The sequence below is a fragment of the Phocoena phocoena genome, chromosome 1 (assembly GCF_963924675.1).
Source record: "Phocoena phocoena chromosome 1, mPhoPho1.1, whole genome shotgun sequence".
Classification (NCBI taxonomy): Eukaryota; Metazoa; Chordata; class Mammalia; order Artiodactyla; family Phocoenidae; genus Phocoena; species Phocoena phocoena.
In genome coordinates this window covers 154,264,168-154,290,873 of record NC_089219.1, presented here as the reverse complement: position 1 = coordinate 154,290,873, position 26,706 = coordinate 154,264,168, and the positions used below count along the sequence as shown (strand labels likewise).

Genomic DNA, 26,706 nt, shown 5'->3' with positions numbered 1-26,706 from the left:
TCAGTAGGCAGAGGCACTGTTTTTATTTGGCTGAATTCATGTTTCTAGTGATAATTCAAGGTGTAATAGGGTTTTCTCAGCCACTCCAAAATCTGAAAATGATAAGCATCTCACCAGAGTTTCGGGATGGCCCATTACCTGTTCTGTGGAAAGGATATTCAAAATACCATGCTTCATCAATGTCTTTTTTGACATTAATCAATGGACAACTACTGAGTTAAGGCAGTGTCTTATCCTTGCTTCAAAAAAATAAAAACAAAAAACCCCCACAAACACAAAAAAACTATTAACGATGAAAACTTATTATGCCAGGTTTTAGTATGGCCTGACTTGGAAATTTAGTTTCAGAGGCTTTTGTGAATATACCAAGGAAAGAGGACCTAGGTGTATCTTATTGCCACAGGCCGCCAATAAATATTTGCTTCACAGAGAAAAAAATAATATATAGTATAGGAGAGAGCCTGACAGATGCTTAACATTATTGAGTGATAGCAATGCCCAAACTCATCTGTGACCAAACACTATGAAAGTATCCTCCTAAGGATAAACTTATTACAAATAAGTGAAAATTCAATTATGGAGATACTTTCCGTTTCAGCTCTGATATGCAAAACGCTTGGAAGTTGTCACTGTATCTTGTCCTTACAAGATAATGCGGTACAAAATGAAAATCAATGACTTTTCTCAGACGTGATTAATAAAACATGTAACTATGAAAGAATTTTAAAACTGTAATTATGTATGGGTATATATGTGTCTCTGAAAAATCTGGGTCAAAGAAAACTGAGGCTATCAGTATAAACTCATTTAACTTCTATCTCTTCTTACGTTTATTTCCTCCCAAACTTACCAGTATCCATCCAACTCGAAGGATACAAGTGATTTTTATATACTGTGCAAGGTATTTTTCTTATTCATATGTCATGTTTCCCCAATTCTCTAAATTATTATCTACATCTTCAGGATCTCCTTTATCGGTTCCTTCATTTCAACGTATAAAATATAAGTCCTTCTCATTCTAAAAAATTCTTTTTTGCTAATTACTTTCTCTTTTCATCTAAACTCCTTGAGAGTAGCCTATTCCCACTGTCTTCACTAGCCTCACCTGGCCCCCACAGGCAGCCCTACACCCTCAATTTATTGCCATTTGGCTTTTTGTCCACCACTTCACTGAACTGCTCTAAGGTCACTGGGGACCTAACTGCCCAAATCCAATGGACACTCACATTCTCTGAAGGATGACACTGTCATCTACTTCCTCCTTCCTGAAACTCTATCACCTCTCTCCTTCCCAGAATTCTTTCTCTGCTTATTACTTAAACGTTGTCAGTACTCACAATTCTCTGAAATCTCATCCATGTTCATGATTTTAATGACTGCTGATGACACTCAAATTTTTATCTTTCCATGTCTTCACGTGCATGTCCAGTTATCTACCAGTCTGTCTCCTGAATTCTACAGGTGCTTTACAATTCAACATGCCCAGAACTAAAGTCTTTTCCCCAATTCAGTTCTTTATCCCCTATTTCCAAACTCAATGATACCACCACCCAACCTTAGTCACACAGATGGGGGTTCAGCCTCCGCCTCCTACTTCTTCCTTACTTCCCAAGATCAAGGCTTGCTTGTAATTTCCTAAATACAATTAGAACTTATTTCCTCCCTTCATCTATACCTTATTTCAGACCCCTTTCTTCTTGCTATTACCTGGTCTAGAAGTTACCAAATTGCTGTTTGGTGGAACCAGTTGTTAGACACTTCTATTAAAAAAGGACACTAGAGTCAAATAGCTTTGAGGGTGGCTGTGTACCATGCGCCTGCTGTGACGATCCAGAATGAACACTAGCCTACAGCAGCCCCGAGGAGATGTACCGTAAAGAAACCTGATTAACTTTACTTAAGCCAGGTTCTCCCTTCTGCCGGCCTATGAACCTTTCAGTAGGGACAGGTGAGGAGGTGGCAGCATGAAAGTTCCACTTGAAAATAAAAACACTGCTCCTCAGAAGACTGGGGCATAATTGTCTCCAGGCTTCTTCAAATTCCTCATCCATACTGACGTCAGTGGTCTAAAATGCCACCTGAACTTGTCCTTTCCATTCTTAGCTGTTTTCTGAGGAAACCAGCTCCACGCACATGGGTGGTTAAGACCCGCTCTCCTCCTCCTCGCGGCCTCCTTTAGGGGCACTTGCCACTGCCTGGTGACACTGCACTGATCCTCCAGAGCCTGTGCCTGTGGCTCCGTAACACACCCCTCGCACACTCACGGCTCTGGACTTCCGCTATCCTCTCTGCCTTGAGTGTCCTTTCCCTTCACCGGCTGACTCACCAGTTTTTCACGAGTCCTTTAAGACTTAGCTTAGAGACTGCCTCTTTGATGACTTTTCTTTGCCTCACAGCTCCCCCTCTTCTTCCACAAACACTGACCAAACGCCCTGAATATGCCCGTCACAGCATGTCACGTGCAGGATGAGACATCTGCTGTGTGTCTTCCCCTCTCACCCCACTGCTAAAGGGCCAACGCTACATTTTGCTCATCGTTTCACTCCTCTAACACCCAATCCATGACTAATGAACTAACTAGTACTGTAGTAGCCCTCTTAGTAACAATCAGGCAGGAACTTCTAGAAGAAATCTGACACTCCAGCTGTTCTCTGCTCTCACCTTTCAGTCTGAATGAACTAAAGACTTATCTGTACATGTTTTACCAGGGAGACATAATTGAATCCAGAGATGTGTCATCACATACTCTGCCGTTTAAAAAATCTGCTCACGATGGGGGAAGGAGACAGGTGTGCTTTCTGACAGCCCCACTGTTTTGCACTTCTAGTGCTCACTGCCTTCTCTCTCGGTGCCTTCCTTAAACCCTTCTTCTCTTAACAAGGAAACAGGATAACAAAGTAATTAAGAGCCTGGGTTCTGCCTATCTGTGAAACAGAAACATAACCAAGGACATAGAGAATAGACTAGTGATTACCATGGGGGAGAGGGTGGGAGAGGGTTGGATTGGGAGTTTGGGATTAGCAGGTGCAAACTGGTGTATATACAGGATGGATAAACAAAAAGGTCCTACATGGGACTTCCCTGGTGGCACAGTGGCTAAGAATACATCTGCCAATGCAGGGGACACGGGTTCGAGCCCTGGTCCGGGAAGATCCCACATGCCAGAGAGCAACTAAGCCCAATGCCACAACTACTTAAGCCCATGCACCTAGAGCCCATGCTCTGCAACAAGAAAAGCCACCACAGTGAGAAGCCTGCGCACCGCAACTAGAGAAAGCCTGCGTGCAGCAACAAAGGTCCAGCGCAGCCATAAATAAATAAATAAATAAATACATTTATTTTTTAAAAAGTGGATGTATTTTAAAACAACCAAAAAGGTCCTACTGTTGAGCACAGGAAACTATATATCCTGTGATAAACTGTAATGGAAAAGAATATGAAAAAGAATGTATATAAATGTGTAACTGAGTCACTTTCCTGTACAGCAGTAATTAACACAACACTGTAATTCAACTATACGTCAATAAAAAAATAAAATTAAAAAAAATTGCCATAAAAATAGTCACATAAGGGGGACTTAGTCACATAAGGAAAGACTTCGCCTTCCAATGGAAGGGGTGAGGGTTCGATCCCTGGTGGGTGACCTAAGATCCCACATGCCTTGCGGCCAAAAAACCACAATATAAAACAGAAGCAATGCTGTAACAAATGCAATAAACACTTTAAAAATGGTCGATATCAGAAAAAATCTTTAAAGAAAAAATTCACATAAATCAGAAACAAATGAAACATAATAAAGTGCATACATTAAAAAAAAAAAAAAAGCATGGGTTCGGGTCACATCGCAGCTTCCCACTTACTTACAGCTGTGTAATTCTGGGCAACTCACATAATGTCTCCTCAGACTCCTCATCTATAGATGGGGATGGTAACAGTTCCCTACCTCAGAGCGTTGCTGTAATCCATAAACACGGTTAAGTGCCTTGGTAAATGTTTGAGGCTCTCTGGTTATTGTGAATTAAAATACCTCAATGGCTTCTGGCCATGTGATTTATAATAGTTTGACATTTAACCAAATGGTAAAACTATTCCATTTATTATTCCCATCTCTTTTTAACCCTTACCCTGCTTGTTGTTTATATTTTCTCCCAACACAGAGTGCTCGTTCCAGGAGAATAAAGGCTTTATTTTGTTCACTGCTGAAAGCAATAGCACCCAGAAAAGTACTGTACATATTAAGCCCTCAGTAAACACTAGCTGAATGAATGGTGCAAAGTGTCACAAGGAAAAGTACGCCAAAACTTTCATTATAATAAAAAAGTATAGATAAATCTTTCTGTAATGGTTTCCAGTCAAGTAACTGAAACCACCATATGCTATAATAAAAACATAAGTAATTTATTAAAATTTGAAGGCAAAAACATAATTTTAAAAGATTTAGACCTATGTTAGGCGTGATAGAGTATGGATGCTTTCTTGAAATTCACAATCAGATCCAGGAGTATCACTTTCAGAATGTTCTAGTAGATTGAGTTTACTTTTAGTTGTCTTTGATGAAAGTCACTATTCTACTCTCTTTCTTAATAGAAATGGTTTTTCGAAGACTCACTTTTAATTGGTTTATTAACCAAAGATTATTTTGCCCAATTCCTTTGCTTTTCCGCTTTACAGGTGAGTCAGAGCAGGAATGCAGGTCCTTCCCAGGTTGTTTCCTAGCAGAGTATTTTTTGGTATATTCACCTGCTTTGCTCATTTTCTCTGAAGAAGACCTGCTATTTCTAGATAATTCCTCTTCTTTTCTTTGACTTCCAGTTCCAGAAATGACGTCTGCTGAAGGGAGAACATGTTCTAGCAATGCAATCTTCAAAAGACTCCTGCTGCTACTCTGTGACTGGAACCTCCAGGTTGTCTTTGGAAGTTTCTAAGGCCTCCTGAGTAGACACTGGGACATGGAAGGAGTCGAGAGGCAAAGGAATCCCAGTGTCACCTGTAATTTTCTGAAACTGGATGGAAAAACAAAAGACAAGACAAAAATTCAGTGATGAACAAAGCCAACCATTAAAAAGTAGAGTTCAAAACTTCAATGTTACTCTGTGATCTTATTATTAACAGTCAATATTCAGAAGATTTCAGAGCCAGTTTTTTTCTAATGATATCTTGCCAAGTGATTCTCAGCTTAACCTAGCTATATCCAAGACTATGTCCGCTACATTTTCAGACTTTAGTGACTGGGGTAGTTATTATCCATTTCCTTTCCCTCACTAAAAATAAAACCCTATTCTGTAAGATAATTAATTTCTTTTCTATCCTCCAGGCACATGCAAACAGTATATAGTTTGTGACCAGACTGTGTTCTCAAGCTGTCAGTTCCCAAGACCAGTCTGAGATTGGTTGATGGGGGCTCCAAGTAAGGCTAGAGGAAAGGCTGACAGGTTTTCCCCTCCCATTCCCATAACCAGTGATTCACTGTCATATGTTACCTATTAGCTATGTCTGGATTACTTATTTTAAAAATTATATCAGTATGTGTACCTCCATTAGTGTTCCTTCATTGTAAGCTGACTGCATACAAATAGAAACTGAAGTAAAATATGAATAGAATAGACATTTATATAATTTAAAATCTGGAATATTTTCTCTAATGTTTTCTTTCTTCATTAAGGAGAGTTTTCTTTAACTCATAAATTTTCGAAAGAACTTCCAGTCTCCTTATTTACAACAATACAGTATCATGAAATGGGCACACATTTACTAATCTCAGATTTGGAAAGGATTCCAGAGTCTTCTAGCTCCTGAGCATGTGAACTATTAGAGACTGATCATTATTGTTTTCTCCCTGACTTGGTCATTTCCTTTTTGCTAATCACTCTTAGAATCATTAAGTGCTATTCTGTCCACTTACTTGGATATTTTGCATTTGTCCTGGGGCACCCTGTTTTGATTCTGATTTTTCTTCTTCAAGTCCCTTCTTTTCTTCTTTACGTGGACTACTAACAGTAGAATTCATCTGGGGACGACCTAGTAAATGAAAATCTGACTGATCTATACCAGCCATTGTGGCCAGCTGCCCAAGCCTGGACCAGAGGAGGAAAGGAGAAAAGACAAAGGTTATTATAATCACAGAAGAGCAGTTTAGATTTCCCCAGACCTACAATCATGAAATACTTCTAAAATCTTAAAAGCCAACATCCTACTCCAGACTACAAGCCTCTCTCTCCCCCAAAATCTCAGCCCTTTCCAGATTCATCCTCTAAGACACATCCCACTGTCTCACTAGCAGCTTCAACATGTACCATGCATGTCGTCCACTGCCTGTCACACCTCTATTCCCACACTTCTTTACCACCTTTCCTCCAGTTTCCAAGAATGTGTTTGTTCCTTCCTTCCCAACACCAACACCAATTCATTCACTGACAAAACACCACTCCATCAACTATCAATCTCTACTTCCCTCTTTCAGCAAAATTGCTCATGGTTGAGAACCACGAACCTATATCTCCCCTGCAGATTAATAATATTTTTTATGTCTAAGGCAAAAATAACTTTAATTCAAACTTATCAAACAAGCAAAATAAGTGAAAGATAGGAAAATTCTTATGCATTCCCGAGTATTTTCAATGAAAACTGTCTTCAATTTAGTCTTTACAAAAAACTACACCTACTAGTTACTCTATTTACAGGTTACTCTTTTATAATGAGCTCCCCACTCTACCAAAGCAGGCTTCCCTATTTGCATTTATTAACAAATTTAACTCCTTATTTTAAAAAGTCAACTATATTACCTATAATTACACTAAATATGGCCACGGAAGTGATGAAAACTGCTCCATTTCCTCAGCAAACTACCACTATAGTCGCAAAGAGAAGAACGCCATGAAGAGAAATGAACTAACCCAGCATCTTTAAGGAGATCCAAGAAAGCATGGAACTTCTGAAAAGAATTCTCAATGCTGCCCAAAACACCTGCATCATACAGGATCATACTTGTCAATGAGTGGGCATGAAGGGCTGCAGACAAAGAGAAATTCATATTTCTTAAGTGGGCATTTTCATGTTCCAGGTATAAAGAAGACTAAAAATGTCTGACATGATTTTTTCTCATTGTCATCAGAAGTAGTCTTGCCTATTTTCAAGGAACAAAACTAAAACACTCAAACTGTAATTAATTTGTAATTAACCTAATTCTCCACCAGTAAAGACAGAGACCATATCACATAGTAACCAAAACCCACAGGCACCCAACAAAGTTTCCTATATAACACTTAGGTGGTATATAAATAAACCAAAGTTACCGTTTTATTAATGATCTTTCACAAAATATCACATTTCAAACTAGTTCAATTCATAATGGAGCCTCATTCCACATTAGAAAATGACCTGCTTTAAGTTTCTCTTAAATTAGAAAATGAAATATAGAATCTGATTTGAATAAAACGTATTACAACTCTGCTGAATGTTAAGAATTAACTTTAGTGAGCAAAGTATCTAATGCTTACGTTTAGAAGTCCTAAATCATACCCAACCCAATTTATTAAATGTACAATCACCAGTGTTTTCTTTGGCTTCTTGAAAATACTCCCCCCGTGCACTCTTCCCCTTCCGCTCATCATCTATGCACTTAAAACCCCCTATAAGCTCAACTCTAGTATTTCTCAGAAAGGCCGTTAATGTTCATGATGCCCCTTTTGCCTTACATGAACAGGTGCTCAACATTTATTGAATGAGTGTCCGCCAATCCAATGGATGCACTTTCAAAAATTCCTCCCTACGCTCACCCTGTGATAAATTATATTTAGATAGAACTTTTTAGATTATGCCCTGCTTTCATGCACATTCCCTAATGTAATTCTCATAGTATATATTTTTATCTTTCATTGCATTCTTAGAAGTTTTCCAATATCTTAAATTTATTTAAATGATTCACTTTCCTAATTCATTGCCAGGAGAGTCTCATCGTGTCTTTTATGTTACTGTATATACAGTATATGCACAAAAAGTGCCTTCTTGAATCAAAGAATCATGAACAGGAAATAAGCTAATGTCATATAAAAGCACACGTGCGGGGCTTCCCTGGTGGCGCAGTAGTTGAGAGTCCGCCTGCCGATGCAGGGGACGCGGGTTTGTGCCCCGGTCCGGGAAGACCCCACGTGCCGCGGAGCGGCTGCGCCCGTGAGCCATGGCCGCTGAGCCTGCGCGTCCGGAGCCTGTGCTCCGCAACGGGAGAGGCCACAACAGTGAGAGGCCCGCGTACCGGAAAAAAAAAAAAAAAAAAAAAAAGCACACGTGCGCGCGCACGCGCACACACACACATACACAAAAGCAGATTTTCCCATTTTTAAAAACATGCTTTCTGGAATATAGATCATATGATCACTAAATACCAGTAAATGCAAAAGTCCATATGACACAACCAATTTGCAACATATTACAGTTTTAAAGCTTACAAATTATGTGGATATGGCTTAAAATCAAATCAAAATAAAACCAAAACACTCTCTAAAGCAGAATAAGAAATCTGTTTACCTCACTGACTCGTTTATCAGCCTTCAGTCTCATTACTCTTTCCTCCTTTAACTGCTTTAGGCACTCCTCCAGGTTATCCTAAACAAACAGAGTCAATATTATAACTAATTCATAGTATAATATCCCAAAGCCTTTCCAGCTATTGGTCTCATCAGGATTTAGGGGCAGAGCCAGAAGTGAACTCAGATTTTAGTCTGCTACTGGTAATATCATACAATGCTAGTGAAACGAATTATCAAAATCTATCAAATTAGCATAGGTAAGATTTATTTAAATTCCACTCTTTCCAACATAAATTTGTGGCAGCCCACCATAAAAGACATATGCGTATAACATAGTAAGTCAGAAATAAGAAGTTAAGACCAAGAAAGAAAAATTCTATTTTTATTTGTGGGTCTCTTTATAGCAGGAAGTCCTATTAATGAACATGCTTAACATACCTGAATTACATAATTGCAGATTCAAAAGCATGTTTTTAAAAAGTAATCACTTTTAAAGCAATTTACAGTCAAGCACTGTTCCTGGAGTTCCCTGGGTATTAGATAATCTAACCATCAAAACCCTAAGAGGGGGCTTCCCTGCTGGCACAGTGGTTAAGAATCCGCCTGCCAGTGCAGGGGACACAGGTTCGAGCCCTAGTTGGGGAAGAACCCACATGCCGCGGAGCAACTAAGCCCGTGTGCCACGACTACTGAGCCTATGCTCTAGAACCCATGTGCCACAACTACTGAAGCCTGCGTGCCTAGAGCCCGTGCTCCGCAACAAGAGAAGCCACCGCACCGCAACAAAGAGTAACCCCCTGCTCGACGCAACTGGAGAAAGCCCACGAGCAACAACGAAGACCCAACGCAGCCAAAAATAAATAAATAAAATAAATTTATAAAACAAAAAACCCTACGAGGAAAAAACGATCACTAACTCCATGTTATTTTACAGATGAGGGAAACAGAGGCAGAGAAGTAGAGTAAGTAGAGCAGCACAGCCAAGGTCACACCACTAAGTAGCAGAGCCACACTGTGGACTCAGGAAGCTGGGTGCCATTCCTGCTCACGGAGGTGGTAGTCTTCCCATTCACCAAGGTCACTGAAATAAAATGAACACTGATAAACTCCCTTAGGAGTTTCAGGAAATAAGACACTTCGGTCCGTGAAGTGGGTACACTGCTTGCAATAGGCAGAATTCTAACAGAGCCCCTAAGACTCCTACTTACTGAAGTACACAAACCTTCCACTTACCCAAACAAACTCTAAATCTAGCTGTAGTGAAGGGATTTTGCAGATGGAATTAAGGTTCAAAATCAGTTGAATTTTTAAGATAGGGAGATTATTCTAGGTGGATGTGGCCTACTCAGGCACCCCATGAAAAGGACCTGAACTCTTCCTGAATTGAAGTACAAAAGGGACAAGAGGGAGGCTCTCCATTGCTGGCTCTGAAGAAGTCCAATGCTGCGGTAGGGAAGGCAAGCGAGAGGCCTCTAGGACCTGAGACTATCCCTCGACTGACAGCCAGCAAGGAAATGGGGACCTCTGTCCTGCAACTGCAGAATCTGAATTATGCCAACAAGCCAAAGAAGCCTGGAGCCATTCTTTCCCAGAGCCTCTGGGTGCTAACACAGCCTGACTGACATCTAGATTTCAGCTCTGTGACCCACACAAACTATGGTGAACATCCAACGTTTCGGGCTCAATGTCTTACACTTAAATTTCACGTGCTTTAACACTCTCAGGAGGGAACTCACATGTTCCCGTGTGTATCTGAGCAGGAAACCCAGTCACGCTGTGCCTGGACTTCTGACCTGCAGAACTGTGAGCTAGTCAAATAGGTACTGTTTTCAGTCTGTAAGAGTGTAGTAAAAGAATTAATATCCTACTCAACCTCCAGGTTCATGAACAAAATAAATGACTGTCATTGTTTTAGGCCACTGTTTCGGGGTGGTTTCTTATGCAGCAATAAACAATCAGAATTCCTATACTTATGAAAACAGTACGGTATATTTATACCTTTTAACTGCTTTGAACAATCACTTAAAGAATGAGGAACTCTGTTATATGCCGTCATTGGGAGAGGAGCTGGTATCACTTTCTGGAGAGTAGCTTTTGGTACCTAACAACAATCCTACATCAGGGGTTTACCCTAAGGAAATCAAAGATGTGGGCAAAGATTTATCTACCAACATGATGTCATAAGATTGTTTATAACCAAACCCTAGAAGAAAGCTAAGAGCCTCCAAATTGGGATTGGTTTAAACAAACACAGCTCACCGTATGAAGGAATGCACTATGAAGTCACTAAGAAAATAATGACAACAGGTCTCAACCAGAGTTAATGAATGGGCTTCAGGAGTTCTACATTCAAAATATATCTCTGCGTTTTTCCTGGGAAACGGTGCATAAGCTTAACCAAATTCTCTGATGTAGAAGAGTATTTAGTGACATGACAAAATATTTTTCATACTTCTTTAAGACAAAAGAGCAGATTAGGTGTGTGTACATGCAGAGGTGGCTTTTATTTCCTTCAATGAGTTGTCCATTTTTTCAAAAATTTGCTCAATGAACATATATTTTTATAGTCAGATCATGTTTAAAAAACTGACAGTCTAAGAACTTCAAATTCTTTAATGTTTCATTACTAAAGCCAGCCAAGTTTTCAATGGGGAAAAAGGGGAAAAAATGGAAAAATTCCTCTACTTTCAATATAATGGTTTAATAAACCTTCTAAAACCAATTTCAAAGAAATTCTAAACGAATAAGCAAACAAACAAACCAACCCTCACCACAGTCAGAGGAAAGTAGAGTAAAACATCCTGACTGGTTCTAAATAGCACATCAAAGTGCAATTACTTGGAATAGTTTCTCCCTCTAGTGGAGAGAATTAGAACAGTGTTACATTTTTGTGAAAAACTGTGTCCTCTTACTACAAAGTATTCGTAATTCATTTCCCTTACATGGAAATATGGAACCAAAAAAGTTAGAAAGTAAAATTGCTTGATATTCTATTACTTAAGTAAGACTAATGATAAGGCTTTGGAATAATTTCCCTTCCTGTCATCTGCTCTCCTTCCTCCCTTCTGTACACCGGCTAGGGTGATTTTTCTGGGACAAAGCTCCCATCGTATTGGATATCAAATTTTATGTTCACCTTTCCTCCATTTAACATTGAAATCAATAATTTCTCATATAATCAGGGGATTCATAACCTTGATTTTTTTGTGTGGGCTACAAAATATTCCACTGAGTGGGTTTACTGGTTAACCATTTTACACATTTAAATTCTTTCCAACTTTTCAATATTATCAGACAATAACCGTTTTTATGCATGAAGGCTTTTTTCCGTATTGAGAATAACGTTCTTGCAATAAATCCATAAAAATGAGTTTGAGGTCAAAGCAAATGAACATTTTTAAGGCTTTGAGGTACCTATCTCCAAACTTCTTTCCAAAAGATGTCTGAGATTTTATACTGCCATCCATCAGCGATGTATCACTTGGTATATAACCTCTACTATAACTGTTGGCTTATTTCCTCACTTAGAGTCCAAGTTATTTGAAGATAGGGGGTGTATTTTATTAAGTGTTTATTCCCAGCACCTGTGCCTAGCACAACGTAGACGGTCAATAAATAATTGCTTAATAAGGAAAATCCCTGCCAATACAAGATGTACGTGTGTGAAAGACAGACTGTGTGTTTTTCTCTAACTGGATAGATGAAAACTTGTCATCTTTAATGTGCAATTTTTTGGCTTATAATTAGTAATTAAATTTCTCTTTTAGATTGTATTGCAAAAATTCAGAGTCTGAGGCAAATGGGCCTGGCACTACCCATTAGCTATATAACCTTGGACAAGTTCTATAACTCTAGGCCTCAACCTCCTCATCTATAAAATGGAGATAAGCTCCCACATCACAGAGCTCTTGTGAGGATTACATGAGTTAAAACACATATAAAATTAGAAGAGTGCTTGGTACACAGCATATGTTCAATTAACGCTGAATGAATAACATGTGAACGCAAGCAGTAGTGAAGGGCTTAAAATGAAATGGTCGCATCCCACTCCCACATCCAGCACTCAAGAAGCGACCGATTCTTTACTCAGGCTTTTAATTGTAAAATACGATAATGTGTACTGAGAAGTGCTCAGGACAAAATTGTCAATGTGACAAATAAAAAGAAATACTTACATAACCACTACTGGAATCTGAAAGTATTGATACTTGTCAGCATCTCAAACCCGCCCCCCATATCCTTTTCTCATCACAATCTCCTTCCCTCTTCCAGGTTAAACACCATCCTCACTTCTTGACAATCATTTCCTTTAACCTGCATGCATCCCTAACAAAAGAGTTTAGTTTTGTCAACATCTAACTTTATGTAGAGGATCATAGTATATGAAGTTTTTTCTTATTTCTTTCGCTCAACATTGGTTTAAAAAATTCATCCACATTGCAGCCTGTAGCTCTAGTTCATTCAATTTTATCGCTTGATAGTTTTCCCACTGTACGAATACACAAAATTTATTTAATTTTTGACTCTTAATGGACATTTGGTTTGTTTTCAGTTTGTGCTAATGCAAATCATGGACAGGGATCCTGCTGTACCGGTTATTCTGGTGCATTTACACAGGGCGGGGGTGATGGCTGCTGGCTCACAGGCTATTTATATACCTTCAGTTGATGGAGAGTGCTAAATGCTTTCCAAAGTAGTTGTGTCGATTTATACTCCAGTATAAACAGGGTAGAAGATTCCCATAGTACTCCAGGTCTACAATACCTGATACTACCACACTTTATTTATGTATTTGTCAAACTGATTGGCATGTAGTTTCATTGGTTTTGACTCACTTTTATTACTTAATGAAGTCGTAAACTTTTCTGTGTTTACTGGCTGTTTGGATTTCCTTTTGTATGACGTTTACTATTGTTATTTTTTATTATATTTTTATTATTTATTTATTTTTGGCTGTGTTGGGTCTTTGTTGCTGCGTGCAGGCTTTCTCTAGTTTCAGTGAGCAGGGGCTACTCTTCATTGCAGTGGCTTCTCTTGTCGTGGAGTACAGGATCTAGGAGCGTGGGCTTCAGTAGCTGTGGCACGTGGGCTCAGTAGTTGTGGCTTGCAGGCTCTAGAGCACAGGCTCCGTAGTTGTGGAGCACGGGCTTCGTTGCTCCGCGGCATGTGGGATCTTCCCGGACCAGGGCTCGAACCCGCGTCCCCTGCCTTGGCAGGTAGATTCTTAACCACTGTGCCACCAGGGAGGTCCAACTATTGTTATTTTGAATTCTTCTCCATTTCCAAGTAATACTCTTACATGACTATTTTCTCACTAAATTGGAGGCATTAGCTGTTCGTTTTCTATTTTACTAAGTAAGGGTTTAGTTCCTTTACACTGTTTCCACACTGCTTAGTAAAGTTATGTCATCATTAGTTATTCCACTGCTCAGGATCTCTTTGACTTGTAGTGATATACTTAAAAACCTACATTGTTGATCAACTATAACCTCTCTCAACGTCACGCTTTCTAAAATGAGGACATTCATACCATCTTCCCTTTTTTGTACCTCCTGTCTACCTTCCAAACCTAGCTGTTACGTTGTCAAAGTTGAAATTTATATTCTGTTCTATGTGCAGTTAAGTCTTCTGTTATTTGAGAGTCAGTAGGGAGTAAGGTTTAAGAGAACAGGCAGAGAGCCTAAACTCAAAGCCTCGATCCAACCCTAAATTAGGTACAGCCTCGGCAAGTTCCTTCCCTGTCTTAGCTTCCTTTTCTCAGAAGTGGGAATGGGGCTTCCCTGGTGGTGCAGTGGTTGAGAGTCCGCCTGCTGATGCAGGGGACACGGGTTTGTGCCCCAGTCCGGGAAGATCCTACTTGCCGCGGAGCGGCTTGGGCCCGTGAGCCATGGCCACTGAGCCTGCGCATTCGGAGCCTGTTCTCCGCAAAGGGAGAGGCCACAACAGTGAGAGGCCCGCGTACCAAAAAAAAAAAAAAAAAAAAAAGTGGTAATGATATTAGCACCAACCTCATAAGGCTATTCAGAGGATTAAATGAGTTAATATATGCAAAAACACTTAGAGCCTAATATATACATACTAAGTACATACTAGTACACAATACATTTCAGTACATACCAAGTTAATACAAATACATACTAAGTATAGTTTAGGTTAGTTATTTGTTATTACATGCAAGTTGACAATAAAAGCTGCAAACCAAGACAGTATTGCCATTATTACAATGAAATTAATATTGCCCACTGCAGATGTACTGTCTCTGTGTATAGACTACACCTCGTTCCATACTGTGTCAGTGTCACTGCCCTTGTGCAGGGTGACCACATACCCCAAGCGGCCTTGGGCTGTTCCAGTTTATACCTGTTGTCCTGATGTTACAGCATTAGAGCGCCTCCTTACACTACTAAAGTGTTCTGGTGTGGACAACAAATTAGATAGGTGGTCATTAGCCCCGTGTGTCGCTGAAAAGGGGGACATCTATAGTGTCAAGTTTAAGTGGATTCTTCTCTTCCTCACCAATAGTAGGTTAAAAATCAACCATAGCTTAGTTTGCTTCATGTTTATGTCAGTATAGCCTTTTCTCCTCTGGAGTTCAAGTTCCTTCTCCTCTTCCTCTCCCTCCTCCCTTCCAACAGTGCCTAATAGCTAGTAAGTACAATATGCCTCAAGGTGTTTCTAAGCTCTCAATCACACAATCAACAGAAGCCTCTCCACTCTAGACTAGCTGCTCTCTGCACTGAATCCCCTAGTACCCTACTTCTTGGTTTATTGCCTCATATTGCTGGATTCTTTCTATAAATAGCTTAAGGTGTAGCACAGGAGGTCAATTTTTCAAATATCTTTGTGTACAAAGTATCTTCTTCAGCCTCCACTTATGACTGATAGTTTGGCTGGATACAAACCCCTAGGGTGAAAATTATGTGCCTGAAAAACTTTGAAGGTATCTTTCTAATGCCTTCCAGGATCCATGGTGCTGATGACAAGTATGATAAAGTCAGATTTTAACTCTTTTTTTTAGGTGGCCAGTATTTTTCTCTCTGGAATGGATGTATCCTCTCAGTATTTTATTCTATTTTATTTTTTCAGTATTTTAAAGTTTCACAATGAAGGGTGCCTAGGTATGAGTCTCTTCTTGCTCATCTTGTGTAACTATTTTCAATCTGAGGTCTGATGTCTACTTTCAGCTGTGAGGAATTTTGTTGCCCTTTGACAGCTTCCCTCCATTTTTTTTCTGGGTCTGGAGTTTCTAATAGTAACATGTGGGATCTCCCAGATGCAGCCTCTCTAACATATTGCTATCACATTTTCCATTGTGTCTTTCTTTTTCATATACTGAGAAATTTTTTAAATTCCTACTGAATTTATTTCAGCAACCATATTTTCATTTCCAAGAGACCTCTCTTGCTTTCTGACCATTCTCTTTTTGATTAACACCCTAGTCTTATTTTATAGTTGCTAGCTCTTTTTAAACCTCTCTCAGGATACTAATTAGGGTTTTTTCTTAAATTATTTTGTTCCCTCAATTGTCCCTGGTCCTACCAGGATATGTTTTCACTCTTTTTCCCCCTCTCATGTTGGAAGTTTACTCAACTATCAGGCAAATGACAGTTATTTTCTATTTAAGAATGAGTGCAGAAAGCTCCCTGAAGTCAACGATTGATTGATTGGCTTCTTATGCAGGAAGAAGCAGGGAGTAACTGTAATAGGATCCCCCCCAAACACAATTTTCTAGGGTGTAAAAACTCATAATAGCTGCCCTAGTTCTCACCAGTTTCACTGTTTTCAAAATGAAAGCATCTCATTTCAGGAGCGTGAGGGCGGGGCTGGGAGTCCACTCCTCCAAACACAACCCTTCAATAAGCTCCCCTATTTCAGTCACACTTTTAACTAACTCCACCCTCTCTCCTACATGCGCATCTGAGCATTGGGCTACTTCTGCAGGTGGGGTCAGAATCCTCCTCAGTTGCAGGTGGTCGCTGTGCATATTCTAGGTGATGCTTTTCCTCTGTTCTACTGCTTCAGTTTCACACTCTTCCACTTGTCTTCCATCTTTCAAAACTATGTTGAAATCTCTTGATTGTTTTGGGCTTATATAATTAAACACTTTGATACCATCCTTGTAGTGTCTTGTCAAAACGGAGAAGAGCTGAAAGGGTTCTCAGTGCATTCTGAATCTGCTATTCTGTGGTCCCAGTGTGTAAACTTCTTGGTCTTCCCCAGTATCTATCATTGCTATTAGAAATACAATCTCTTGGTCTACTCATGAAGGAAATGAATACAACACATCTAAAATGACAAGGAATGCGGGTAGATGCTCTAGGGTCTTGTCGTACTCTGCCATTTACTAATAAACCACTTACGTGCTACAAATTGTAGGTGCTCATTTATAAAATGAAAGGGGGTAACTCTACATGAAATATAGATTTCTCCTACTCTAACATTTCATAATTTTCTAAGTTTTTTCTTAAAATTTCTCTATATTATCATTAATTTTAATTAAAAAAATAAAAATCTAACTTTCTCTTTTGAAAATCAAAGAGTTAATTCCCATAGTCCTATAATAATGGGATAATTAGTTCTGAAACCAGTCAAGTTTCATATGAAAAGAAAATCATATTAAATAATTTTTAAAAATTAAACATGGACTTTGTAGCACAAAGACAAGGTCCCCCCCAAATGTTGTTTCTTTATTTACTAGAAATGTTCAGCTCTGCATTAAAGTTGAAATAAAATAAATATATTATTTTTGAGGTGCAAAAGTTTCTTATGAAAATCAATTTTTCTTTTCTGTCCATAGAAACAAAAGTATGCAATGACATTAGAGGTCAGGTTTATTTGGTAATAGAATGTAGCTTCTTGATATTTTTTATTTTAGGAAAGGAGAATATCAACATCAAAACTTTTTTCAACTTTACTTTTATTTAAAATGAGGCCATATTTTCCTCTTGTAAAAAGAGAGTTCAACTAGAACTGTCAATTTTCTCATCTGTAAAACAAGAGCACTGAATCAGCTGACTATATTCATTCAGAACTCAATTTCCTTACCTTATGATCACTAAGGTTCTCCGTAAATCTAATATACTAAGGTTCTAAAGAAAGGAAAATATATTACTAACGACATGTTTTGATTTTTATTTCTTAGAGCTCAAATGTCCCCCATTCACCTTGGTCTAAGCTTAACCAGTCAAGGAGATACAACGCAGATGGGAGGAGAAAACAGAACCCTCACACAAGCTGTGCCGTGTTGCAATCAGGCTTCCGTTTGAAAAATAATCTTCTCTATAGCTTTAAAGTGATACCTGTGTACCGGCAATGCTTCTTGTTTCAAACTGATTTTCTCTGGCTCTTCCCGAACACTTTCTGAGGAATCATCGACCTCTTCGATTTCTGAGGGGGAAGGACTCTACTGTTACAGTCACAGGAAATTCTGATGGACCTGAGTGTCACAAGAAGGAGATAGGAAACCATAGGCTTGTTAAAGTGCAAAGAAAGAAGACAAGATTGTATAAAAGACAACACAAGCCAGATACCAAATATGCAAATATTAGAGGACATTTAACAAAAGTGATCTGAGGTATCATTATTTATAAATGTCTCTCACTGCTCCTTAGTCTAAAACAGGCAATGACTAAGTAATTTATTTTTGCTATGTTACTGTACAGACCTCTGTTGTACACAGTTAGGATTAGTAATGGGAATTGCCCATATTATTTTATTAAGTTTCTTTCACAGAAGCCAAGGGAAGATCCAAGGTAACCATTTTTTCTCAGATCAACTTTAGACTGCAAATGAAAAATTTATTTTTCACCATCAGACAAAAACAGTCTGGAAGAAAATGTAGTTTTTCGGAGGAAAATACATCAGTAAAGGGACTGATAAAGAATCAGAAGAATAATCAGAAAGTCAACATATCTAAGCTGGGAACAATAGATGTTAGAATTCATAAAAGTAAATCACATACACATACATAACTAAAACTGACCCATCAGAAATTTCATCTTCTCATCACCCTTAAGCCAAAACTAGGGTAACAGTAATACAATTCTCCCATCAAGATTCACTGCCACTGCAATGTTGTTCAACTGGACATTTCCAAACATTTAAAACCTGACCTGGCCACAACCCCATAAAAGTCTACAGATTATAAGGAAGTGTGCTGGGATTATATAACCACGCAGAAGACAAGTCACCAGGACATCATTCTGACAACAAGCAGCAAGCCCTGCAGCACAGGAAAACCCTAACAGGAGAGCGAGGCGCACACCCCTCCCTCTGGGCATGCAAGGGCAGGACTGACACCCAGGATGCTCTTCTCTCAACCTCAGCAGTGGTGCCTTTCACAGAGCAACTATGCAGTCTCCCAGAACCACTGGGAAGGAGAATCTGATACTGACAGTATTAGCTTGCCATGAGGCCATAAGCTAGGGAATGTGTGTGGCCTTGGTGAGAGAGCAGAGGTTTGGGAGATTTTGCTTTATATTGGCTTTCAGATCAGGAATTTGTACACATAGCCCGCAAACCACGTTTCTTGCAAACATATGAACGTTCTTGAGTATGACAGCTCCATGTGAGGGGTCAGAAATGGCAGTCAAGTTCGTTTCACAGGTAACAGCTGATTTGCGGACTGGACAACAGGCTTCCTTGTTTACAGACAACCACAAGGCTGCCAGTTGTGTGCCAAATCCACACAACTACACCGTTGCGTTGGGAGAGCGGCCAAACATGTTTTACATGATTTATTTCAGAGAGGGAAATGCTTCTTGTAAGGCTCTGTCAGTTTAAAAAGCAATAAGAATGACCATCCACCTTTCCCAGTTCAAGCCCTTTATATCATAAATATGATAGCTACACACCAACAACTGATTACGTACAACACGAGCTCTGATGAATGCAAAGCCCCTAAAAAGATATCAACAAAACAAAGATCTTATGTAAATACATCACCAGTTAAACCCAGTTAATACAACTATTTAGTATTACATACAGTATCCATATAGAATTGTGTATAAAAATAAATAAGCTCAAAACAAGGACCTGGAAGGCTCTGCTATGGAGAAAACTGAACAGAATTCAGCCGACTGGCTTGGTAATAACTCTCTGAACTGCTGAGAGGCCCCTTCAGTTCCTATGTTCAGGATGCTTGAGATTTCAGTCTCACTTCTTTAAATGGTGATATTAATCATTCTCTAATTTACCACCCTGTATGAGGAGGATGGACCTGAGATTAAGTGTCTCAGGAAGAAGCTAGGAAACCACAGAGTTGTTAAACTCAAGTGCAAAGACTGGGGATTCAACACTATAGTTTATGCAACAGCAATTCACATCATCATTTGGTCATATTCTTTCTACAAAAGATGCACTCACATGTATTAAAAGACAAAAATTAACTTACATCTGTATCAATATGTTAATGTGCTTCAATCACATATGTTTTCATGAAAGTTTAAACATAAAATCACCTTTAAGATCTTGGCCATGTAATCTGCTCCCTGCCATGTCAAATTATACCCCGTGAAGTTTACTGTCTTAAGAGTGATAGAGTTCTTTATACCTTGACAAGTAACTAAAAGGAAAAAAAAAAAACCACACACACAATAAGATGAAGAGCCTATACATTTGTCAGTCTTGACTTATTTGCTTTTCTTGAGTCAATTGGAGGTTTACAGCCACATTCTTAAAATCATTAACTACAATCTTCCCAAACAGGTAATTGATGAACTGATGCATTCTAAAGCTTGTCAGTAACAAAGTGTTATTCCAGTTTACAGCAACAGTTTAATTCTATTCACTACTAAAAGTGAATACACTAGACACCGCAAACTTTCTTCCCAACCACTCAGTAAAGTACTACATACTTTTGAGACAAAGGAAAAAAAAGAAAAACCTAAAGAGAAGAGAGAGGACCTCAAAACCTCTGTTCCCTCAAATTGAAAGGCAGGCTTCCTGACCCCTCCAGACCACTACTGGATACAGGGAAGGGACACTAATGTTTCAGGACCCTAATCGAGAGTCACCTGCTTTGTGGTTACTTCCATGACACACCCTCACCAACACCACTGAATTTGCTGCTCCTATGGGATGTTACATATTTCCTATTTTAACACATACCACAGTGCATTATAATTATGATTGCAGATAGATGTTCTAACAATTTAAAGAGAATGATGACTTTTTTGCTCTTACATCTTGCTATTTCCCTTCCCATAATATTTCTTGAAGAGAAACCATAAAAATATAAACAAACAGAAAAAACAAAAAATATACAAAACATGTGGTTTGTGGCTTAACACAAAAGTAAGATTAATTCTGACACTATCCAGCATGACAAACTTCCATGGTACAAATGAGAATGGACCAAGGTTTGAGCAGGTACAGGAGACAATCCAGGTATGAACACCACCAAGAAAAGGTAGACGGGAAAAGGTAGACAGACATGGTGTGTAGGAAATCACGAGACCAGTCTAATGGGAAGAGACTTAAACAAGGCTGAAACTCACTTTCTAAACCTCCATCTCCAACTGGGCAATTCACAAGACACAGGTGCACCAAAGAAGCCAATTATTCAATCCCTTTAATGGGGAGGAACAGTTTAAACTTTTATTGGTTTCATTTGCCCCAAAAGCAACTACCAAATGTTGGCAGGACACAATGAAGGCTTACCTTTGTTAACATAGTTAAGTCTCTCTCTCTCACAACTAGCCCACTTAGCTCCAGGCTCCTTAGCGCACCCAACACACTTACACAGCATTTAAGAGCTTTACACAGCTGGAGGTCACATCTTTATTTCTTATTGCAGGAACACGACTTCTGTAAGCTTTATTTCTGTCACAACCTAAAGCAAAATTATTGTAAAATGAGTGACTTAAACCATACATTTTATCATCATTAAAAAGCATCTAAATAAAAAAAAAAGCATCTGCTCTGTGCTAAGGATTAGAAACGACTCCTGCCCTTAAAGCCTTCATTAAGGAGGAAGATGTATAAACTCAAAATTTCAATCACATGAGATAAATAAACGTAAGCTTTAGGCACAGAGGTTCCTATGGAGGCAAAAAGTTATATCTAAGTGATGGCTTCATGATAACCCTGAAGTACAATCTAGAAAGATGAGGCTATGCAGAGTTGGAGTAGGAGGTGCATTAACTGCAGAGGGAACATCTGTGAAAACATACTCAAGCCTGACACCTGCTGGGCACAGTAAATACTGCAGGTGGGGATGACTAAAGGTTAGGGGTCGAAGTGTGAGAAGAGACAGAAAGGAAAATAGAGATGTTGGCCGAAGCAAGCCTGGGAGAGAGCATGGCTTGTATCCCACAGGTGATGAGGCCTGGGGTTACCACTGGCTGAGTAAAGGTGCCTCTGCTGATTAGAAAAAGGCACCCCGCTACTGAAGGACCAATTAGATTAAGGGAGTGATCACAAAAAGCTCCCCTTCTTCATGGCAAAGAGCCCTATGAGGCTTGGCCAAACACAGTTCAGACTACACGCCTCTGTGCAGAGCACACGCTGGGCAGCTAGTATGCACTAACTCTGTGTGGGCAAGCCATTAGCAGCATTATTTTAAGCACATCTTTTTATGGTAGAAGATCACTCAACATGAGTAGGCAGATGAACTTAGAGGAACTGAACCCAGGGGCCGCAAAACCACCCAGGAGTTTCTGCCACAGTCTGGGCAAAATGTAATATGGATGAAGAAGCAAATTTAGGAGGAGGCCAAAATCTACAAACTAGACCCACTGGATGCAAGACATAAAGAAAGTTCAGTGAAGGAACTCTGAAGAGAATGGGCTCTACAATAAATTTTTCTTACATTCAATGTAAAATATTAGGCAAAATTAAGTACCGTGGCCTTTCAGGTCCCTTCCAGCTATAATTTCTTTTGATTTCTAACTTATTACTCTGGTTAAGTAAAGTCCCTTTGGAGGTACAGAACAGTTCTTATACCTGAATGGGATGCAAAGAATAATCTGACTCCTCTTCACCAGGGGATGAGCTGAACTGTCGTTGCAGAAGAGATAACAGATGGTGTGAACCCCAGATCCTAGAAAAGGACCAGGCACACGATAAGTGTTCAGCTTTTCAAAAACAAATGAACAATCACTTCCTCTCCTAGATCTTTACACCCTTCCTCTGCTGGCTACTTTCTCTCAGCTTATAAACATCCTCAAATATACCCACTTAAAAAAACTCTCAGAACTATAATTCTTTGGATCTTCTTGTGGGTAACCTAAGTCTCTACCATGCCTTCAAACACCTGTCCTCCCAAAAAGCCCAGATCTGTACCTTGGGCCCAGACCAATCTACCAGGCCCCTCTAAAGCACTGAAGATGAAGTAATATCCTGTCGCCACCCCCAATCCCTTTCTCCTGTGCTCTGTATCTCTCAAAAAGATGCAGCTGTAAACTGTCACCCACGCTTGCTGCCTACCCTTTTCTAACTGGTCACCAGGCCTCACCCATTCTCTCTCACATCTGCAAAACCCAGTCCCACCTTTTATAACTTAAGTGGGACCCTTAGATTACAATTCACCCTGCACCCAATCAACTGCCTTCCACATGGAGGTCCAAGTGAGCCTCTAAACCAGAAGTCCATCTCACTGTTCTTTGGTGTTTCCCACAGACTTCAGGATAAACATCCAAACTTCTGACATGACAAACAAGGCCCCTTTCTGTTGGGCCCCACTAAGTTCCCAGTATCAACTCTCATTTCTTTCCCAAACCCTGAGTTCCAGTCCTGTACCTTAGTTTTGCCAAATTTTCTTATATTTCTCAAACTCTGACACACACTGCTCCCTCCTGCTACCCCAGGAGCTTCTACATATCCTTAGAAAGGATGGCACCTCCTCCAAGAAGCCTACCCTGAACTTTCCCTTCCAAGATTCTGTGCTCTGCAAAGGGGAAAGTTGGGGGGGAGGGATAAATTAGGAGTTTGGCATTAACATATACACACGACTATATATAAAATAGATAATCAACAAGGACCTACTGCATAGCACAGGGAACTCTACTCCATATCCTGTAATAAACTGTATGGGAAAAGAATCTGAAAAGGAATGGATATATGTATAATGGAATCACTTTACTGTACACCTGAAACTAAAACAATATTGTAAATCAAGTATACTCCAATATAAAATAAAAATTAAAGAAAAAAGAGATTCTGTGCTCTGTAGCAGCAGAACTCACTTCTTCCAGAGCACTGACTCCTGTGCTTGTGTTTACTTGCTGCCCAGTAGAAGGGAAGATTACCTAGGGCAGAAGCATTGTCTCCAGCAGCCCTTGGTTCTGACAACTCATTCAAGTGCCAGGCTACTTTACACACATAACCTGCTTAATTAATTCTAAGAACCCACAGAAAGAGTGGTTATTAATGTCATTTTACAAGTGTGGGGATTGTAGTGCAAAAGAAACCTGTCCAGGCCACAGAGAGCATAAGCCCTGGAATTCAAACCCTAAGCTGCCTTGACACCGGTGCTCTTTCCACTATATATGATACACCTATTGAAAAAAATTTTTTTTTTCCTGAGCCCTGTTTGAATGGAAAGGAAATGAAGCTGGGATATATCCATTTCCTAATCGCTTTGGTGTGTACCAGGCAAAGTCATTCAACAGACCAGTTAACATCTGTGCAACAATTAACGATGCTCCAAACTGTGCTAAGTGTTCTACTTTGTAGAGTCTAGAAGCATTAACACAGTGCATCCTTGTAACCGCTACAGAGGCTGGGTCCTGGTAAGTCCATGCTGCAGATGGGAACATTGAGACCTTGAAGCCTTAAGGCACTCGGCCGGGGTCCCCGAGCTGGCAGGAGTCCTAGGCCGCACGCCCCATCTAGTGCACGCACACCCGGGCACTGGGCACCGCTTCTAGTGCCCACCCTCCACCTTTAACCATTTAAAACCCCGCTTCTCAGCGCCCACACGAGGGCCCCTGGAAGCGGGAAGTACAAACCTGTCTTGACAAGCCGTGGCTGGAAGAAGCTCTGGATACAGATCAGGGGCAGCGGGTGGTCAGGAGCAGCGCCCAGTGCGCCCCCCGGAGGCGGTCGGCCTGAGGTCCAGCAGGCCCTCCTGCAGGGAAGCGCACACGGAGGGCAGAGGCACCGAGCCCTGCAGCACGCACAGGTCCTCAAAGCGCAAGAAGGAGTCGGCCGCGCTGTCCTGGCGCAGCTTCACCGAGTGATCATGGCCCGGACGCGGCCTCGGGGACGCTGGCTGCGGACACGATGCCCACAGCCGCCTGGGGGCCCCGGCTCGCCTCTTGGACCCTCGGGCGCCCACCGCCCGGCAGCTGCGGCCCCGTAGCGTGCGCAGGACCCGTGTCGCAGCCAGAAGACATAGGGCCACGGGCTCCAGATAGGCCGGTCCCTCCATGCCGCGCTCCGGAGCGCCTGCACGGCCCAGTGTTGGCGCGTGCATCAAGGCCCCCCGCACAGCCCGGCTGCGGTTTAAGCCTCCGGTCGGGCCCGTGGGGGCGGGGCTACAGGACGTCTGCCCGCACGACGTACGTCTGCACGCAACTCCGCCTCCCATGGGGACGCGGCCTGAGGACCAGGGGCGGGAGCTTCGAGACCAGGGCAGCGCGAAAGGTAGGGGGTGTGGAGAATTTGGGATTTCCAAAAACCGTTTGCTGACTCATCCAAACAAAAGTGAGACATGGTTGTATCAACTCATTTTAAAAGTAAACTCCCGATAAGTGTCTGTGCTCGCCCCGCCCAGGCGAGAGCGTGCACTCTCTGAGGGACACAGGAAAGGCTGAGTGAACGTCTGCCTGTGGTCCGTTACCTGGTGCACGGATGTGTGAATTTCTGCGGAGAGCTCTTAATTTCTGTCGTTGCTGCTGACTTGACACGGTGGTTGGCAAATGGTGACGTGTTCCGTGCATTCAGAACATGATCGTGGTTACTAATAATCACTGTTTTGTACTGACAACTCCACAGAGAATTTACTACTGAATATCCACTTTACGGAAGAGAAACTGAGGCGTAGGAAGTGAAGTGACTGAGTAAGAGGAAGGGCTCAGACAATTGGCGTTAGTAAATTAAGCCTGCAAGGAGGCCGTTAGCCTGCGGTGGCTCTAGCGATGCGGCCGCCTACTTAAACCAACCAAAATCTAAGCCTGTCAACGCCTCAGGGTGACGAACAGCGCTGAGGACACCCAGTCACAAACCACCAACTAGGCGTTAAAGCCATAGCAAATCACTCGTTTCCTTGCTTTGCTTCTGCCCTTTTAAAATAAATATCTCTGCAGCTCCTGTGGCTGGAGTGCTCCTCACCTTTTCCGCTTTGTTGTGCCTGAATTGAATCTATTTTTGCGCACATAAAGTGTTAAAATTTTAAATGTGCCTCAGTTTGTCTTCTAAGATTGGCCGTAGAAGTTGGATTTGTGTCCAGTTTCTAGAGCAGTGGTCGTCCTCTGGTCAGGCCTTAGGCATTACGTGTACAACGTTCCTCTTCTACCACCACCTTCTGGATGCCTCCACCCACTACCAGCTCCCACGCATCAGTTCCCCTAGATGTGGTCAGCAATGGCTTTTGCATGCAGCGTGGTCACATTATAAGATAGCAGACACTCCTCCGTCCTCCAGCCAGCGTGTGAAGTGAAACATTACCATTCCTGTTGAAGAGTCTCTGGTGTGACCACTTTCCCAAACACAGCCTCTCCCCAGCTGACCCTGGGTAACCACTCCTCTGAACTTGGTCTCCATCACTGGCATGGATGTCTTTCTATTTAGGCTACATGTTTAAGTATTCTTAAACTGCATATAGTAGTCTACTATGTTTTCTCTTGTTATTTGCTTTATGTAGTGTTATCTTTGCTAGGTTCATCCATGCTGACACGTAAAGATCTGTCTAGTTCATGTACTTTCCTCACCATGTAGGATTCCCATGAAGGGAAATACAATAATTTATGTGTATTTTCCTGTTGATGGACATTTAAATTGTTTCCAATTTTCTGTATGATTTCTTTTTTAAACAATTTTTATATACTTTTTAAAGGTTACTTTACATTTACAGTTATTACAAAATATTGGCTATATTCCCTGTGTTGTACAATACATCCTTGAGCCTGTCGTACACCCAGTAGTTTATATCTCTCACTTCCCCACCCCTGTATTGCCCCCTCCTCCTCTGCACTGGCAACCATTAGTTTGTTCTCTATATCGGTGACTCTCATTTTCT

At 40.8% G+C, this 26,706-nt stretch overlaps 1 pseudogene; it reads right to left on the bottom strand.

The window, feature by feature from the left end:
- Positions 1–4,540: 4,540 nt before the first annotated feature.
- LOC136118175 (centrosomal protein of 78 kDa-like) lies at positions 4,541–24,897 on the bottom strand (annotated as a pseudogene).
- Positions 24,898–26,706: the final 1,809 nt, after the last annotated feature.